We start from the raw sequence: 19,649 nt of genomic DNA, 5'->3' as shown, positions 1-19,649 counted from the left end.
GGATTTAGTAATACAGGAGTCATAGTGGTGAAGTGCCGATTTTGTTCTTTTGTTAAAGTTAATTAAAATGCACAAGCACACCAACCTGCATTGAATATTCATCTCATCTCAGCCAGTCCAAGGAAAAGAAGGCAAAGTCAAGTGAAAGAGATAAGAGACAGGAGATACCACACTGAAAAAAATGGAAAGCAGCTCTATTGAAATTAGAGCTTAAAATCAACTTAATACATTTATGTTTGAGATGAGAACATAATCATATTGCGTAAAGTCCAAGTAAAATTCAACACATAAAAAAGCGATATGATTACATTGATATGAAATGATCAAATGGATTCAGACTTCTAACAGATAGTGTTCACTCAACATGAAAGCATTTTACTGCTTTCTCAATTTACTTAATTAAATTGCGTTAATCCTACATTTTCATTTCATATTGAGGAAACTCATTTTCATTATATGGAACCGATGTCCATAACTGAATTACGTAAAACCAACGATTTTTTTTTTTTCAGTGCATGTGCCAGTTTCACTATGTTTGACAACAAAGTATGTTAATAAAAATAATAATAATAATAATAACAGTAAACTTTTAAAAATAACAGTAATAATCATTAGCAAATGACATATTTTGTGTTTAACACAGTCCTTTTCTAACAAAAAAAACAATATTTTGGTATTGTCATGGTCTTGGTGATTCCGCTGGTTTGTTCCAGTTTGTCATTACATGTTCTGTCTGTTTGGTTCAGGTGTCGCTGGCTTGCGTAATCAGCGTTGCCATAGAAGCCTTGATTGTTTCCATGATAGCGCTGATCATTCCAGCTTGCTGCAAACGAGCTGCACCTTGTTGGGCCACATGTATTCAGATATAAGACAAAGGCAGGCCTAACACAGTAATAAAGCCTGACTGAGGCCTACACACAGAGTCATAAATCTTACTGATAAAAACCATGCCAAAATCAAACAAACGGAGTCCAAAACAGACTACAAATCCCATGAAGCCTTGCTTACTTTGCACCTATGTGTGAAATTCCAAAGGATCGAACTCTCAACTCCTATTGGATGAGGCACACGACAGAACGCCCCTCAACCATGACGTCATCGGGAGTAGAAATACCTCTGAGATCCTTCTGGGCATGGCTTCCAGCAACTTTGCTTGCCGTGCATAGATGCAGCTTAGTACAGCTTCCAGGTGGCAGATTCTGGTGGTTAAGCTGGCCGAACCCATTATGGCGTACTCCCTTAGTGGCTGACCCCTGACCATCATCACACATTCTATGGAGCCGCTCACCCTCATCACGGGTAACCACACTGAGCAACTCTCCTTTCTGCTGGTCTGCTCTCCCTCTGCACCGGTGGTACTAGGGCATCCTTGGTTGTTAAGACATAATCCACATTTTGACTGGTCAACCAATTCTGTTCTAGCCTCGAGTCCTTATTGTCACTCATATTGTCTTAACTCTGCTGTCTCGCCTGTCCTGTCTTGTGTGTCTTTTCAGGATGAACCAGCAGATTTATCCGGTGTACCCGAGGCATACCAAGATCTGGGGGCGGTGTTCAGTTGGTCTTGTGCCGTGACCCTTCCTCCTCATTGCACGTATGATTGTGCAATCGATCTACACTCTGGGACTTCTTCTCCACGAGGTTGGTTGTATTCGCTCTCTGTTCCCGAGAGGGAGGCCATGAATAAGTATATTATTGATTATCTGGCAGGCAGTCTCATCTGCCATTCCTCTTCCCGTGAGGGGCGGGGTTCTTCTTCGTGGAGAAGCTTTAGAACTCTTGCAGGGGGCATCCGTCTTTACAAAGTTGGCCCTACGCAATGCTTATCACCTGATTCAGATCAGGAAGGGGGATGAGTGGAAGACAACGTTTAACACCAATAGGGGGCACTTTGAATATTCGGTCATGCTGTTCGGATTGGTCAATTGTCTTTCAGGGGTTCATGAATGACATGCTTCGGGACATGGTAAATCGATTTGTTTTAGTTTATTTAGATGGTATTCTGATCTTCTCCCAGAATATCAAGGACAATGTCCAGCACGTCAGGCAGGTGCTTCAGCAAGTGCTATAGAACCAACTGTTCATTAAGGCGGAGAAGTGTGTTTTTCATGCGCAATCAGTTCCGTTTCATCGTGTCGTCCGAGGGAGTGCACATGGACCCTGTTAAAGTTAAAGCAGTTTCTGACTGGCCAACCCCAGACTCCTGCAAGTCTTTGCAAAGGTCTCTGGGTTTCACTGATTTTTACCGACGTTACATTAGAAACTTCAGTCAGCTCGCCGTGCCCCTGACAGATCTGACCTCCACCGGTACTAAGTTCTGTTGGTCCTCATGGGCAAAAGCCGCGTTTTCTAAATTGAAAGAAAGGTTTACTACTGCTCCCATTATTAATACTCCTGTCCCTTCACATCAGTTCATGGTGGAGGTGGATGCTTCAGAGGTCGGAGTCGGTCCCATCCTGTCTCAGCGCTCTTCCTTGGATGGGAAGATGCACGCTTTTTATTTGCACCGTCTGTCCCCAGCTGAACGGAATTACGACGTCTGTAATAGGGAGTTGTTTGCTATCAGACTGGCCTTGGAGGAGTCACTAGTTAGAGGGTTCGGGGGTACCTTTCGTGGTCTGGACTGACCACAAAAACTTGGAGTATATCCGTGGAGCCAAGCATCTTAACTCCAGACAGGCTCGTTGGGCGCTTTTCGTTACCCATTTTGATTTTATTTTATCCTACCGTCTGGGCTCCAAAAACACCAAGCCCAATACCCTATCCCAATGTTTTGAAGTCGGAACCTCCACCATCCTTCCGAATACCATCCTGGGACAGGTAGTCTAAAGTCCGTTTTGCACTGCGTAACACCACCTCGCCCACTGGATGCCCAACGGCTCTGTTATACGTTCTGCGGTCAGTCCGGACGCACATTCTCCAGTCATTCAGAGGTATTTCTGTGCAAATCCTCTTAATTGGGATGTATGGCCATTGTCAACTGCTTAATTCCTCATTCAGTTCAAGCCCCAATCTCTGTGCTGTGCGCTCGAAAGTCTTAAAGTTGTGCTATAAATAAAGTTTCCCTATTTTCTAATTTGAGTGTTTTGTGTGGTAACCTAAATTCTCTATCTCCTGTAGACACTGACCTTGGAAATAAAAGAAGAAAAATCTGTCAAAATCTCTTAAATCTTTCTCTCACTCTCTTTCTCTCTCTCTTTTTTCTCTTTTTGTACTGTCAACTAACATTGGTTGGGTTTCCTGATAACTTGCAACATAAGCTTTAATGATTATCATAACTGACATAATTGGTTATTTTACGATGGAGTATAACGCCTGTTTCCCAAAACAGCAAGTAGATTGCTTGTTATAAAGTAGAACTTGAGTGCTTCATTACGGGAGCTGTCCAATCCAAAGGTGCAGATCACTTTGGCCAGTATGTCCAGCAGGGTCACATAACTCACATATGTCTTTATAAATAATCTGTTTAATAAGAACATATCCTTTCTATTGTCATTACAATTTTGCCTATCAAAGAAGGCTAATATGTATTATGTGTCTTGTAAATTTAGATCTATCACGCTGCATGCGCAGACTGCAGAGACTGTCTATTGATTTCATAGCGATATTTTCAACACTTTTTTTGATCCTCTGAAATTGATTACAGTGGCTTTCCAATGATCAAAATAAATTTAAACCAGGCACTGCCTGGCCATTGGGAGAAACAGGACTTTTCCCGGTGGGCCCTCCGCGAAATGGGGCCGCATGGGCCGCCGCGTTATGCAGAACGCGCCACAAAATGGCGCTGCAATATGTGGAAGGGGGCAGCGATATGCAGAAAAGGACAGCAACCAATTTAGTTTTAAATATTAGGTAAAATTAACCTAATTATATTGTATATTTTTTTACACTACACATAACTAAATCTATTTCAATTACTCACAAGAAATACAAATGTTATTGTTAATAATATTTATTTTCCAACATGTGTACAAATAGGTTGACTAAACAAATTTTCACAGATAATCATCTTTGAATGTTTTAATGCACAATACAATAAAACTTTAATACATAAGAATCACATGTGATCTGGCATCCAGTTCTTTAAAAAAAAAAAAAAAAAGTCCTAGAAACAATGCACAGTCCTTGTTGCTGCATTTTGTCAGTAGGCCTACTTCATTGTTTTCAAAATGATAGTAAAAGAAAGACAGACAGATTTCCATATCAAACGGGTGTATAACAGCTAATTCTGTGTTGAATTCCAATGGGCAACTCGTTTACCACTGTACATCAGGGCATCAGCACTACCCTGCTCTGGTGTGAGTTCTGCTCTCACGCTGCGGCCAGTGGATGTGCTGCACGGTTTAATCCCGAATTTCCCAATGGCTAGTAGTCCATCCTTGTATCCCTGTCCAACAGTGGCAGAACAATGGTTCCTCCATTGTTGATATGAAACACATACCTGAGCCTCAGAGAGATGCTGGCAACTTGAGTAGAATGCATGGAAAAACAGAAATATTTTCAGATTCAGAAATCCATAACACGATAAACATGCATGAAAATAGTCATGTCTTTAGTATCTAAACATAAATGTGCTTTTCTACTTACCCAGGACACAAAAGCTTCTGTCAATATTTCTGGCTTCCCTCGATTTGAATTCCAAAAGGCGGCAAAACCTGCAGTGTCAGAAATACTCCTATTCAAAATGTGCACCGCACGATAATGTAAAGCTTGGTCACACTTTAATTACAAAAAAACACATTTAATGTTACTTTATCACATTATCTTAACTGATTTCATAACTGCAGGGTAAGGCAACTGCTCACCCATTTCTGAGATTGAGTAGCAATTTTGCTTAGTTTATTTCAAAGCTGTATATCCCTTAAGAATGTGCATTTAGCCTACTTTTAAATGGTAAAATAAGTGGATCGTTTCACATGTGCAAAGGCAAGATGATGCCTTATATAGGGCAAGAAGAAAATAAAATTCTCCCAGCTGTAATCTGATTTTTATAAAATACATTTGACTTCATTATAAATATATATATATACACACACACACACACTACCGGTCAAAAGTTTTGAAACACGCATTCTTTATTATGATTTATTTTTCACATTTTAGAATAATAGTAAAATCATCAAAACTATGGAATAACATAAATGGAACTGTTGGGCCTCGTGTATTCAGATAGAAGACAAAGGCAGGCCTAACACAGTCGTAAAACCTAACTCAGCCCCCACATACCAAGTCACAAATCTTACTGATAAAAATCGCACCAAAATCAAACAAAGGGAGTCCAAAACAGACACAAATCCCATGAAGCCTTGCTCACTAAAGGATCGAACTCTCAACTCCTATTGGATGAGGCACACAACAGAACGCACCTCAACCATGACATCATCAGGAGTAGAAATACCTCTGAAATGCTTCCGGGATTTGCTTCCAGCAACTTTGTTCGCCGTGTATAGACATAGCTCATCGCTGCTCTCAGGTGCAACCTCGTGGCACAAGGAAGTAACGTCCGACTTGAAACTGTGGCCATACAATCTCTATCTCGCTGGACGAGTTGAGATTACTCTGTGTTCAACCGAACACTCTAACGGATCCGAAGGAGACCGCCGAGCAATACGCATCTTCATCCGTTTGCCTGCAGAAGTGAAGAGATTAAAGATTTCTCTTCCATCTTCAATCAAGTCGACATTTCTGATTTCTCCGCCAGCCCACCGAGAATCAGCAGCCGTACCGCCCACCAACAGAGTGAGGAAACGGCCTCCCGTCATCACCCGAGCCTCGAAGAACCGAGTCTGAGTTAAAGGACGGATGAACACACATTCTGCATCCTCATGCGATTCAAGTAAGAGGTTTACGTCTGGGCAGAGATAGAATATTATAGTGTGTTATTCTTGTGTATCAAGATTTTTGCTTGTACAGTTTACAGACCGCCATGTCTGCTCATTATTAATACTCAGGGTATTAATTATCACGAACCAAATTAGACTGTTGTGCATTTTCACCATCGTGGGTGAGACCGGCAAACTGAGTTTATCCATTAAAGAATCAAAGAACGCGGGACTGTTTATGAGCCGTCCACCGCGTCTCTGAGTGATAAACTAACAGCTGCTTTCTCTCCCACGATCGCGAAATCGGCTTTGGGGCCGGCACTTAATTCTATCTCTCTCTCTCTCTCTCTCTCTCTCGAAAAACAATCTAATATTGAGACTGTTATACTATCTGGTTATTAGTCCCTGATTCCAGGGTGGTGCCCCGTCAATGTTAATCCTTATTAATATTCTGTTGATTTTTGATAATTGATAATTATCTTTGATGATTGTTGAATTTGAATGATCAATAAGCAAGTGTTAATTTTAATTAATGTTTCATCTATGTTGACCATTAACGATTATCTTTGATAATTGTTGATTTAAAGGATTAAAAAAGCTAACATTGATTCTCATCAATGTTCTATTGATTTTAATAATTAATAATTGTCTTTGATAATTATCAATTATTGCTAATAACCGAACCCACTCCTAAACGTAGCGCACTACATTTACTGGAGCCCCTTATGAGGTTTTAATGAGTTAGATTCAATTAATTAATTTAAATATTAATTAATAACTAAAGAAATAATTATTAATTATTTCTGACAGTAACACTGATCTAAACAACCAGTAAAGCCCTACAGAACTGTGGCAATTATGTTGTGACTAAACAAAATTCAAAATAAATCAAAACTGTGTTATAATTTAGCATCTTCAAAGTAGTCACCCTTTGCCTAGAATTTGCAGACATGTACTCTTGACATTTTCTCAACCATCTTCTTGAGGTATCACCTTGGGATGCTTTTTAAACAGTATTGAAGGAGTTCCCATCTATGTTGGGCACTTATTGGCTGCTTTTCTTTATTATTTGGTTCAAGTCATCAATTTCAAAAACATTTTTTTTTTTATTCAATTTTAGTTTTATAATGAAATAAATTAATATGGTGACGCAATTATATTTTTGTCTACAAAACTAATTTCACACGTTTAAGCATACACCTTCAGATAAAAAGATTTTTAAGATCATGAGAAACATTTCAGTCAAGTGTTTCAAAAGTTTTGACCGGTAGTGTGTGTGTGTGTGTGTATATATATATATATACACTATATTGCCAAAAGTATTCGCTCACCCATCCAAATAATTGAATTCAGGTGTTCCAATCACTTCCATGGCCACAGGGAATAAAATGAAGCACCTAGGCATGCAGACTGCTTCTACAAACATTTGTGAAAGAATGGGCCGCTCTCAGGAGCTCAGTGAATTCCAGCGTGGTACTGTGATAGGATACCACCTGTGCAACAAGTCCAGTCGTGAAATTTCCTCGCTACTAAATATTCCACAGTCAACTGTCAGTGGTATTATAACAAAGTGGAAGCGATTGGGAATGACAGCAACTCAGCCACGAAGTGGTAGGCCACGTAAAATGACAGAGCGGGGTCAGCGGATGCTGAGGCGCATAGTGCGCAGAGGTCGCCAACTTTCTGCAGAGTCAATCGCTACAGACCTCCAAAGTTCATGTGGCCCTCAGATTAGCTCAAGAACAGTGCGTAGAGAGCTTCATGGAATGGGTTTCCATGGCCAAGCAGCTGCATCCAAGCCATACATCACCAAGTGCAATGCAAAGCGTCGGATGCAGTGGTGTAAAGCACGCCGCCACTGGACTCTAGAGCAGTGGAGACGCGTTCTCTGGAGTGACGAATCACGCTTCTCCATCTGGCAATCTGATGGACGAGTCTGGGTTTGGCGGTTGCCAGGAGAACGGTACTTGTCTGACTGCATTGTGCCAAGTGTGAAGTTTGGTGGAGGGGGGTTTATGGTGTGGGGTTGTTTTTCAGGAGCTGGGCTTGGCCCCTTAGTTCCAGTGAAAGGAACTCCGAATGCTTCAGCATACCAAGAGATTTTGGACAATTCCATGCTCCCAACTTTGTGGGAACAGTTTGGGGATGGCCTCTTCCTGTTCCAACATGACTGCGCACCAGTGCACAAAGCAAGGTCCATAAAGACATGGATGAGCGAGTTTGGTGTGGAAGAACTTGACTGGCCTGCACAGAGACCTGACCTCAACCCGATAGAGCACTTTTGGGATGAATTAGAGCGAAGACTGCGAGCCAGGCCTTCTCGTCCAACATCAGTGTCTGACCTCACAAATGCGCTTCTGGAAGAATGGTCAAAAATTCCCATAAACACACTCCTAAACCTTGTGGAAAGCCTTCCCAGAAGAGTTGAAGCTGTTATAGCTGCAAAGGGTGGGCCAACGTCATATTAAACCCTATGGATTAAGAATGGGATGTCACTTAATTTCATATGCGTCTAAAGGCAGATGAGCGAATACTTTTGGCAATATAGTGTATATATATATATATATATATATATATATATATATATATATATATATATATATATATATATGATATATTGTCATTTAATGTAAAATACTAAATCAAATAACTATGTTCACAATTAAGTGAAATACTAACAGACAAATTATATAAATTATATATAAATTATTATATATACTATATATTAGTAGGAGATATATGAGTAGGGGAATTAGTAAAGGCCATTAGAACCAGTGAGTGAAATAAAGACCAGGAGACAAAAGTTGCAGTCAACTGAAGAAGATTTACTGAAGAAAGGCTGTTTGCAGTTTCAAAGGCAGAATTCAGCATGAGAAAAATCATCTACAAGTTCGTAGAAGGCTTCCTTTTCAGCTTCAAGATAAGGTGACAATTATACCCAAACATGAGGTCAACAATTTACGTCAGGTTGCAGATACAAAGATTCTGATTGTTTGAAACCTAGATAGTTTGAGTACATCTCAAAACACAGTGTCATGTTCCCAGCATATCTTGCGGGTTATAGATCGAGTAGGTGCAGTTCTGATTTATTTACTGAGTGACCCGTTCAGAACATAAGTCAGCACTCCTAAGTTAAAGGTCATCTTATGGATGGTCCATTTGCCCCATCTGGCCTCCACAGCCCCATCTTTGGATGTCATGTGGTCTCTTTTCTTCTTGACCCTGGAACAAAATGGTAATGCAGAACACACCTCTCTCTCTAACTCAAGGTTGTAAACTGTTGGTTTGGTAAGGTTTAACTTATCCCAAAACACATAAATAAGATATACTCCTTATAGTGGAGCTAATCATAATCTTCCCTAAACAGACAGAGACAGAATATACAGGTGCATCTCAATAAATTAGAATGTCGTGGAAAAGTTCATTTATTTCAGTAATTCAACTCAAATTGTGAAACTCATGTATTAAATAAATTCAATGCACACAGACTGAAGTAGTTTAAGTCTTTGGTTCTTTTAATTGTGATGATTTTGGCTCACATTTAACAAAAACCCACCAATTCACTATCTCAAAAAATTAGAATAAATCATAAGACCAATAAAAAAAAAACATTTTTAGTGAATTGTTGGCCTTCTGGAAAGTATGTTCATTTACTCTATATGTACTCAATACTTGGTAGGGGCTCCTTTTGCTTTAATTACTGCCTCAATTCGGCATGGCATGGAGGTGATCAGTTTGTGGCACTGCTGAGGTGGTATGGAAGCCCAGATTTCTTTGACAGTGGCCTTCAGCTCATCTGCATTTTTTGGTCTCTTGTTTCTCATTTTCCTCTTGACAATACCCCATAGATTCTCTATGGGGTTCAGGTCTGGTGAGTTTGTTGGCCAGTCAAGCACACCAACACCATGGTCATTTAACCAACTTTTGGTGCTTTTGGCAGTGTGGGCAGGTGCCAAATCCTGCTGGAAAATGAAATCAGCATCTTTCAGCAGAAGGAAGCCTGAAGTGCTCCAAAATGTCTTGGTAAACGGGTGCAGTGACTTTGGTTTTCAAAAAACACAATGGACCAACACCAGCAGATGACATTGCACCCCAAATCATCACAGACTGTGGAAACTTAACACTGGACTTCAAGCAACTTGGGCTATGAGCTTCTCCACCCTTCCTCCAGACTCTAGGACCTTGGTTTCCAAATGAAATACAAAACTTGCTCTCATCTGAAAAGAGGACTTTGGTCCACTGGGCAACAGTCCAGTTCTTCTTCTCCTTAGCCCAGGTAAGACGCCTCTGACGTTGTCTGTGGTTCAGGAGTGGCTTAACAAGAGGAATACGACAACTGTAGCCAAATTCCTTGACACGTCTGTGTGTGGTGGCTCTTGATGCCTTGACCCCAGCCTCAGTCCATTCCTTGTGAAGTTCACCCAAATTCTTGAATCGATTTTGCTTGACAATCCTCATAAGGCTGCAGTTCTCTCGGTTGGTTGTGCATCTTTTTCTTCCACACTTTTTCCTTCCACTAAACTTTCTGTTAACATGCTTGGATACAGCACTCTGTGAACAGCCAGCTTCTTTGGCAATGAATGTTTGTGGCTTACCCTCCTTGTGAAGGGTGTCAATGATTGTCTTCTGGACAACTGTCAGATCAGCAGTCTTCCCCATGATTGTGTAGCCTAGTGAATCAAACTCTGAGACCATTTTGAAGGCTCAGGAAACTTTGCAGGTGTTTTGAGTTGATTAGCTGATTGGCATGTCACCATATTCTAATTTTTTGAGATAGTGAATTGGTGGGTTTTTGTTAAATGTGAGCCAAAATCATCACAATTAAAAGAACCAAAGACTTAAACTACTTCAGTCTGTGTGCATTGAATTTATTTAATACACGAGTTTCACAATCTGAGTTGAATTACTGAAATAAATGAACTTTTCCACGACATTCTAATTTTTTGAGATGCACCTGTATATATATATGTGCATACATCATCAAGGTAACTTTTTCATGTTCCTATATTGTAATGAAACAACTCTACTTAAATCAAAATGGATAAATGCTGATTAATAGTTGAGTAAAAATTAATCAAAAGGATATCAGGAAGAAACAAAGGTGAAGGTAAATATATACCCCTACAATATAATGTATACAGTGCTCTGGAAGAAATTAAGAGACCACTCCAAATGTTCAGTTTCTCTGGATTACTATTTAAAGGTATATGTTTTAAAATTTTTGTTTTATTCTATAAAGTATTGGCAACATTTCTCCCAAATTCCATATAAAAATATTGCCATTTAGAGCATTTATTTGCAGAAAATGGCCAAAATAACAAAAAAAGATGCAGTGTTTTCAGACCTCGAATAATGAAAAGAAAACAAGTTCATATTTATTTTTAAACAACACAATACTAATGTTTTAACTTAGGAAGAGTTCAGAAATCAATATTTGGTGGAATAACCCTGATTTTCAGTCACAGCTTTCATGCGCCTTGGCATGCTCTCTACCAGTCTTTCACATTGCTGTTGGGTGATTTTATGCCACTCCTGGTGCAAAAAATTCAAGAAGGAATTCAACAGACACTGGAATGGAATGGCTGCCATACATGTAGAGATGCTGATTTAAAAAATATTTGGAGTGGTCTCTTCATTTTTTTCCAGAGCAGTATATATATATATATATATATATATATATATATATATATATATATATATATATATATATATATATATATATATACAGGATATTCTATGAAATACCATACAGGCCTATGAATATACATATTTAGACACCCATATTATTTATTGAATGGATGTTATAACAGCAATCACTGGATTTGAAGTTTCCCCACCTCCGAAATCTTAATTTAGCCCCTGCATTCAAGACAAAATATTTTATTAAATCTACTACCAACTGTAAATGTTCACATACAATACAAAATATTCCAGATGAATAAATGGTTATTATTGTTGTTTAGATGCTAGTAGGCTATTCATATTAATAATTATTTTAGCGACTCAGTATTAGGCTACAGCAAGCAAATATGCACAATTTATTTTATCGGCATAACAGCATAAATCGGCATAAGTACTATGTAGTAAGCACTCTTTGCTAACACAGCAATAAATGATGATGAATTTATTTTCAGTCATCTCCATGCTGGATTGTTTTGAGTTTGATTGGATGCTTAGGCTATAAATGTGAATGGATGCAAGGAATGGAATGTTACAAATGCGGATAGACTCGTTTCAATGCAACTATAATGTAATAAATATGTATTAATGTAATAATTGCACTACGTTATTTTATATTTGTTTTAAAATGTTAAATTCTTTCAGAAATAAATACAACCCACGCAGTGACTCGAGCAATTTACGCTTTATGATGAATTTGGCCACGGGCACTGATCTTTGGTCAGCTTTCCCTTCCCGCTAGTAATTAAAATTTGTATATGAGGTGGGGGAACTGAGACAGTTTACTGGCCAGGGGAAGGCTAAGCCTTGCCCAGCCTTACACACGCTCCGCCTATGACTGATTTCATTCAGCCCTTTGTAAAATGTTCCTGAACTGGCAGCTGGACCTTATATGAACTTGTGTGTGTGTGTGTGTGTGTGTGTGTGTGTGTGTATATATATATATATATCTTAACCTAAATTCTGTTTCCAAATTACATTTTTCTGTAGATCCTGCTGGAAGTTAATTTAAAAAGTTATTATTGGAAGTTATTTATTGGTATCTGATGAGAAATTATCCCATGAAATTCTTATTTCAGTTATGATGTCCATATTATGCAAGAAATGAGAATCAAAAAATTGTAAACAGTGATTTCATAATGCATGCATTATATTTTAATTATTGTTATTGTTAACACTCCCTATTGACAAAAATAGTGCCAAGTCACTATATTTGTCAAAAGGCATTTTAACGCTTTTCCTTCCTTTGTGTTTAAAAGAACAAAATCGTCACTTCGCCACTGTGACTCCTGTATTACTAACTCCCCGGTTTAGAGCATGCAGACAAACCACTCTAAGCAGAGTTTCTCAACTGGGTCGCAGGTTTAATCGGACTGGGTCGCAGACAGCAGGGAAAGAACATTTTATTGTGCCTCCATTGTAACATTTTGAATCTCTATGGAGGAAGTCAAACCTCTCAAACAGGCAGCCCCGACATTATAAACAGCAGTGAGGTGGTACAGAGCAACACTGTGTAATGCGCAAAGGCGTAGATTTGGTTTGGGGGGCGGGGGGGCGGGGGGGGGGGTTACAGTGTGAAGAATTTACATATTTTCATTGATCATGGTATAAATATTGGGGGAGTTGTACTTGCTTGTTTTTATTACTTGGGGGGGGGGGGGGGGGTTACCTCCCCAATCCCCCTGGAATATATGCCCCTGGTTATGCGCCAAAATAAAGTTATTGTTTTTCTTTTAAAATGACTCATTATCACCCTTACAAAAAATGTTTCACGATTTTACTGTAGTAACAGTAGCCTAACCCGTGCTCATATGTCATTGCACTGTATAGCTAAGGTCAAGTAAGGACTTTAGGACCTCCAAGACTGGTGGTCAAATTATGAATAAAGTTTTCTGTGTAATAGCCTATGTTCTGTTAGAATGATGTTTAATATCAGGAAATAAACTGAATAATAAATATATTATGCGCTCATATAAATAAATATGCTCATCAACTTTTAAAAGGGGGGAGAGAACAATGTCACATTTATACTTGAAAATCATGAACAAAACTATGCAAGTTAAAAGAAAATGTGACCCATGCATGCAGGATCCATTAAATTCAGGTCTAGATGTCCAGTGTGAAATCTGGGTCCCAAAGCAAAACCAGTTCAACCACTAGAACCACTGCTCTAAAGAACTTCTTGTGTCCAGGAGCGACAGCGCGACACACAGTTCTGGAAGCATTATGTGTGTGCATTCCTTTATTCTTATGACTTTGCAGTGCAGATCTCCAAGATATTTTTCAAAAGTCCCAATAAACCTTCTCTTCTGGACAATTTCAAGTTTGTATTCGATTGTGTTGAGAATTTTCACTTGTCTCACCACCTGTAGATTATTAGTAATTAAATCTCTGCCTCTATATTCCTGTGATTGCTGTGTCTTTGTTTATGGTAATTTTCCTCCCCCGACTTCTCGTGAGGTAGCTTTTGGAGTTGTTGCGTTTTAAATCAACAGCTCCTTTTATGGGTTGTTTGGCCACATGCTGCTGGAACACAATATGGAAAATGAGAATGTGAGCTGGAAGTGTTTTAATGGGCACACCATCCTGGTAGCATATATCCAAAAGCAACCCACATTATTATACGATTATTAAGATCTAACAATTTGCTTTGAAAACTCTGTGCAGGCTTTGGATTTTCACCTGTATTTCATGATCATACTGTCAAGCTTCGATTGTGATGAAGTTCCAACGTAAGTCTGCACAACTTTACTTTTGTTAAACGTTCCGTCAATGTATGCATTATTTTATTCGTCCAGAAATTATAACATTACTTACAACAAGATTAACATTACCAGTTGTACACACATCACAACAAAAAGACTGGCATTGCTAATGTTGCAATATTTAAGAGACGCAAAGTTCTCAGTGCTTCCCCTCATTTAATAGACTGAGGTCAACCAGAAAGCCAGATGATGATTGAACACGAAGCGTGCACCATTTCCTCAAGCAGCTCTGCATCTTCCTTTAACTCGACATGGTGCCGTGGTTGAAGCTGATGCGTCGCTCCAAAGAGTTCACTGATTTGAGCAACTCTAACACGAGTCATTCCTTTAAACACAGCACTGAAAACAGAGCAAGAGCTGTCATAACGGTCAAAAACGTCAATCTAGCGCATGTTTACATGGGGGTGATTCTATGATTGCGGGTACATTTGGCATTTCAAAAAGTTAAGGAAAAAAACTGTTCGCTAACAAAAATTCTTTCCAGTACCTTATTGAAATCATATTAAATTTTAATAATTCAGTGCTTGCCAAACACAAGTTACTTCCTTTTTTTACTTTTAATGAAAAAACAGATTTATTTATAGTATCGTTTGTCCACTCTGTTACAGACAAATTAGTCAATGTGTAGAAATAACAGTAAAACATAACAGGAAAAATCCTCCTTGTTCCATTAGACAAACAGTCCAGCACTTGAAACTGAGATAATATTTAATCTATGCATACATTAAAAATGAAAAAAAAGTCTTCACAGAACCATCCACTAGGAGCAAATATTTTTCATCTAAAAACATTATTATATACAATATCCAGTAAAAAAAAAATGTTGTTGAAATATTATAAGGGTGCAAAAATACATCAATAATGTTTATGAGATTTTAAACAACAATTTAATTATTTTTTGTGAAAATAGTTCATAAACAGAGTTGACCATTTAAGTAACAGAACTGATCAAAGTAACAGATTTGACAGAAATGACTAGGGAGTGTACAAACCCCCTGCCCCCTAACCCCCTCCCTACCCCCCTGAACCCCCCTGCACAACCATGGAAAAATATAGTTAGTGTAACAAAAACAATTAACAATTCCATCAATGTAATAATATAATTATGAGCAAACATTCTAAGAGAGCTATCATTCAAACATCAAAAAGCCTTGTCTTCACAAAAATGGCATAGAAACAGAATCATGTATGATCTGAATGCCTGTACTGAAAATTAATGTGCTCATTCTGATGAAATACTGGCCCATATTTCCTTCTGCATTTCAACATGTCGTGATGCAACCATGGTTGGGGATGGAATTAATCTTACAATATCCTCACGAGGATACCACAACACATCATCTCGTGTTGGCCAGAAGAAACGGTTCCTTCCTATGTTATACATACACTTGACCTTTGCATGTGTTTCACTGATTTTGAGGATGGTTCCAGGATAGATGTCATTATCATATTTCAGGACACACCAATGTCCAACAACATCTTGACACTCCCAGTGGATTTCCACCTCTTGCTCTTCACTTGCTCTAAGAGGCTCAACTGCAAAATTGAAGGTTTTTGAATGGTGGCACTGGCACACCAATTTTTGCTTTGTGGAGCAGAAGCAGCTCACATCACAATAGTACTTATATATTAGCAACTAATACTTGTTTTCTGTTCTAAAGTGTCACAAAAACAGCACAACACTTTCTACCCTACACCTTCTCATTAAACACATGTTCAATCAACTTTTGGTGCCCTCAGCTGTATGTACCAACATACACCACAGTGTCTACCAACCTCACTTCATGTTTTTGTAGGCCTATAGGACTCTGGGGTGACTTTAAGGGCTCTGAACTCTGTGGTGTGCTTAGTAGTTCTCTATGCTGCGCTCTTCTGGCTCTATTTGTAGCCTGTGCCTCCCTCCAGTATCTCTGTTGTCTTCTTCTCTCTCTTGGTGTTATGTCTGCCACCAATCTGACTCTCCCCATCTCCTTGTTGCGCCTCCATCTTTCCCTGTCTTTTGCTAAGTTCTCTGCTCTTCTCTCTGGGTTGGCACCACGCCTCGCCTCTGCTTCTCAGCAGTTGAGAGTGGCGTATCTAAAGCAGACATGTGTAAAATGTATTGTGATTGTAGCATTTCCGTCACACAAACACACACACACTCTCCCCACTACCTCACATGAACAATCATAAACACACTCTTACCTCTCTCTCTCTCTCTCTCTCTCTCTCTCTCACACACACACTCTCTCACACACACACTCCCCTCTACTTCACATGAACACATATACACTCTTACCTCTCTCTCTCTCTCTCTCTCTCTCTCTCTCTCTCACACACACACACACACACAGAGAGAGAGAGAGAGAGAGAGAGAGAGAAACACACTCTCTCTCTCCCTCTCCCTCACACACATACATGACTGTCAGTTCTGTTACATACTGTCAACACTGTTACTCTACCTTGGTAACAGAGTTTGATGGCAACAGAATCGACAATTTTAAACTTTTTAGCCAAAAACTCCACTTGCTAGCATAAATGCTAAGAGCACATGGCACTAATGAAATCATGATTAAAAGACTTTTAAACAACCCACTGTGTGATCAGTGATAAATTCTGTTTTCCTTTTGATATTGTGGTAACAATTTTGATGTTTTATAAAATAACTCGGTGTAAGAACATTTTAGATTAAAATATTTTCTCAGAGAGAGCACATATACCTTTCAGTGCTTTAGATCCTATCAGTGAGGGAAAGTGACATCATTTCCTGTATCTTACATAGTTGTGGGAGATAATTCCACCAATTTAAAGGCAAAGTATGGTACGGTAACAGAATTTATGCAAGATTTATGGACACACATTTGTATAAGATAAAATATATTTTTAAATAATTTTATGTTGTAGAATTAGGAAAATTACTATTTAGGACGTTTATTAATAAAATAAATGAAATATTACCAAAAGAAATTTTAAATATTTTGATTACACAGTGGTGCATGATGGAAAAAATACACTGACTAATTCGGACAACAAGAAATCATGATTTTCAGCTATATAAGACACTTTTTACAGAAAATATTATATTGTTATGGCCTGTAACATCTTGTGATCCTTGACAATGAGTAACAAATTATTAAAATAATTAAAAATATAACCATTTAAAAAAAGAAGAAGAAAAAAAAATGACTTTGGACACCAAATGTACCCGCAATTATAGAATCACCCATGGGCCAACAAATTAAAAAAGCATAATATCAATGGCAGCATCGATATTCCCGGTGGTTAATGTCATAAAAAATAAAAAAAAAAAAAATAGATAGAACTCCCGTTGTCACACTTCACAATGAATGCCATATGAAACATAACCTGAGGTATATTCATTTAACTGTGGGATCTCACGTATTAGTAGACTTTAAAACATATACAGTATGCTTCTTTTCTTGATTAAGATTTGAAAAACATTCCTTTTGTATTTTACAACAATAAAAATAAACAGATCAAGTACCACAGCTGTCATCGGTCACCTTCAGCACAAGATTTCATGCTTACTGATAGTGGCACCTGATGGCCGAGGCTGGTACCACATGCTAATTGTTAGCTTGCAAGCAATAATAATAATAATAATAATAATAATAATAATAATAATAATAATTCTCCTGTGTTGCCTCTGAGGAGAAGAAAAAAAAAATTGGGGGAGATTTTTTTTGTGTTTTGTTTGGAGAGAAAAAAAATTGAGAGAGAATTGTTTTTTTTTAAATTATTATTATGGTTTTTATTTTTTTATTTTTTGGAGAACATTTTTGTAGAACATAGGCTCAGGAAGGCACAGACTACTAAAAAACAGTGTGGTTCAGGGCTTCCGTAAGAAGGACATCGTGACCTATTAAAACATAATTCGCTGTACAGCAAGGCCATGCAAGATGATTTAAAGGGATCGTTCACCCAAAAATAAAAATTCTCACATCATTTACTCCATCTCATGCCATTTCTTTCTTCTGCTGAACACAAATGAAGATTTTTTGAAACATATCTCAGCTCTGTAGGTCTATACAATGCAAGTGAATGGTGATCAGATCTTTGAAGCTCCAAAAAGCACATAAAGGAAACATAAAGCTGTGGATGAGAAACAGAGCAAAATGTAAGTCCTTCTTTACCTTTAAATCTCCACTTTAACTTTCAGATGTGAAAGTGAAACTAATCAGGCACCACATGTGACTTTCATATGTAAAAGTGAAAGTTGAGATTTAGAGTAAAAAAATGACTTATATTGATCTGTTTCTCACCCATACCTATCATATCTCTTCTGGAGATATGGATTTAAACACTACATATGGATTACTTTTATGTTTCCTTTATGTGATATTTGGAGCTACAAAAGTCAGATTAGAATTCACTTGCATTGTATGGACCTACATATCTGATATATTCTTCTAAAAATCTTCATTTGTGTTCAGCAGAAGAAAGAAAGCCATAAACATCTGCGATGGCATGATGGTGAGTAAATGATGAGAGAATTTTCGTTTTTGGGCGAACTATCCCTTTAACTGTATGTGTTGTGTATATTATGTTGCTGTGCTGAAGTGCCACCTATAGCCACTAGAGCCCCGATTGTTATGGGCTGAAAATGATTAGTTTGTCAGGTTTGAGTTCAGACTGAGGGACAAAAACTTTAATATTGGACATTTGCTGTCACATAGAAAAGCACATTTGACAGTAAAGCATTGAGTTGGGAGGCAGATGCAAATTTACTGGTATTAACAACAATAAAACATTTTATGTGTTAATTAACACCTTATTTTTGTAGGACTATGTTTAACCTGTTGATGTGCACTCCCAAAAGTCCCTCCTCATTTGCATAAAGTTAAATTTTTCTCAACTTTGTCGTGTCGCTCACCACTTCCACATCTAGACGCTAGAAGTCACTGTCACTTGTGTTGCCGGAAGTCGCTAGCTCTCATTGAAAATGAATGACAACTAGTCTCTTTGTCTCTGGAAGTCACTGCATGTGTGTATGGGCTTGAGGCACTGTCAAAAGACAATCATCACAACTCTGAAAAGTATCAGCACTGTTTTTTTTTTTGTTTTTTTTTGTTTTTTGTTTTGTGCAATTTTTGGCAATCACATTATTCACTAAAAACATACAATGATGCGAGTGAAAACACTGTAGACTATAAAACTAAAAGAGGCTTCTGTAATGAACTTGAAACACATTTGCGCATTCAATAAGAAGGTGGATAGTACAATTACATTTGTGTATCATAGAAGAAAGAAAACATCAGGGTTTGGAACGAGACAAGGGAAGCCATTTGTTGAAGTCATTTGTATTGCATAAACACATATGGAATGAGTAACTACATTTGTTCACAGACATAAAGTACTTAATAGGAGGCTAGCTATAATTGAT

This window comes from Myxocyprinus asiaticus, chromosome 44 (genome assembly GCF_019703515.2).
Source record: "Myxocyprinus asiaticus isolate MX2 ecotype Aquarium Trade chromosome 44, UBuf_Myxa_2, whole genome shotgun sequence".
Classification (NCBI taxonomy): Eukaryota; Metazoa; Chordata; class Actinopteri; order Cypriniformes; family Catostomidae; genus Myxocyprinus; species Myxocyprinus asiaticus.
This window is presented reverse-complemented; position numbering follows the sequence as displayed.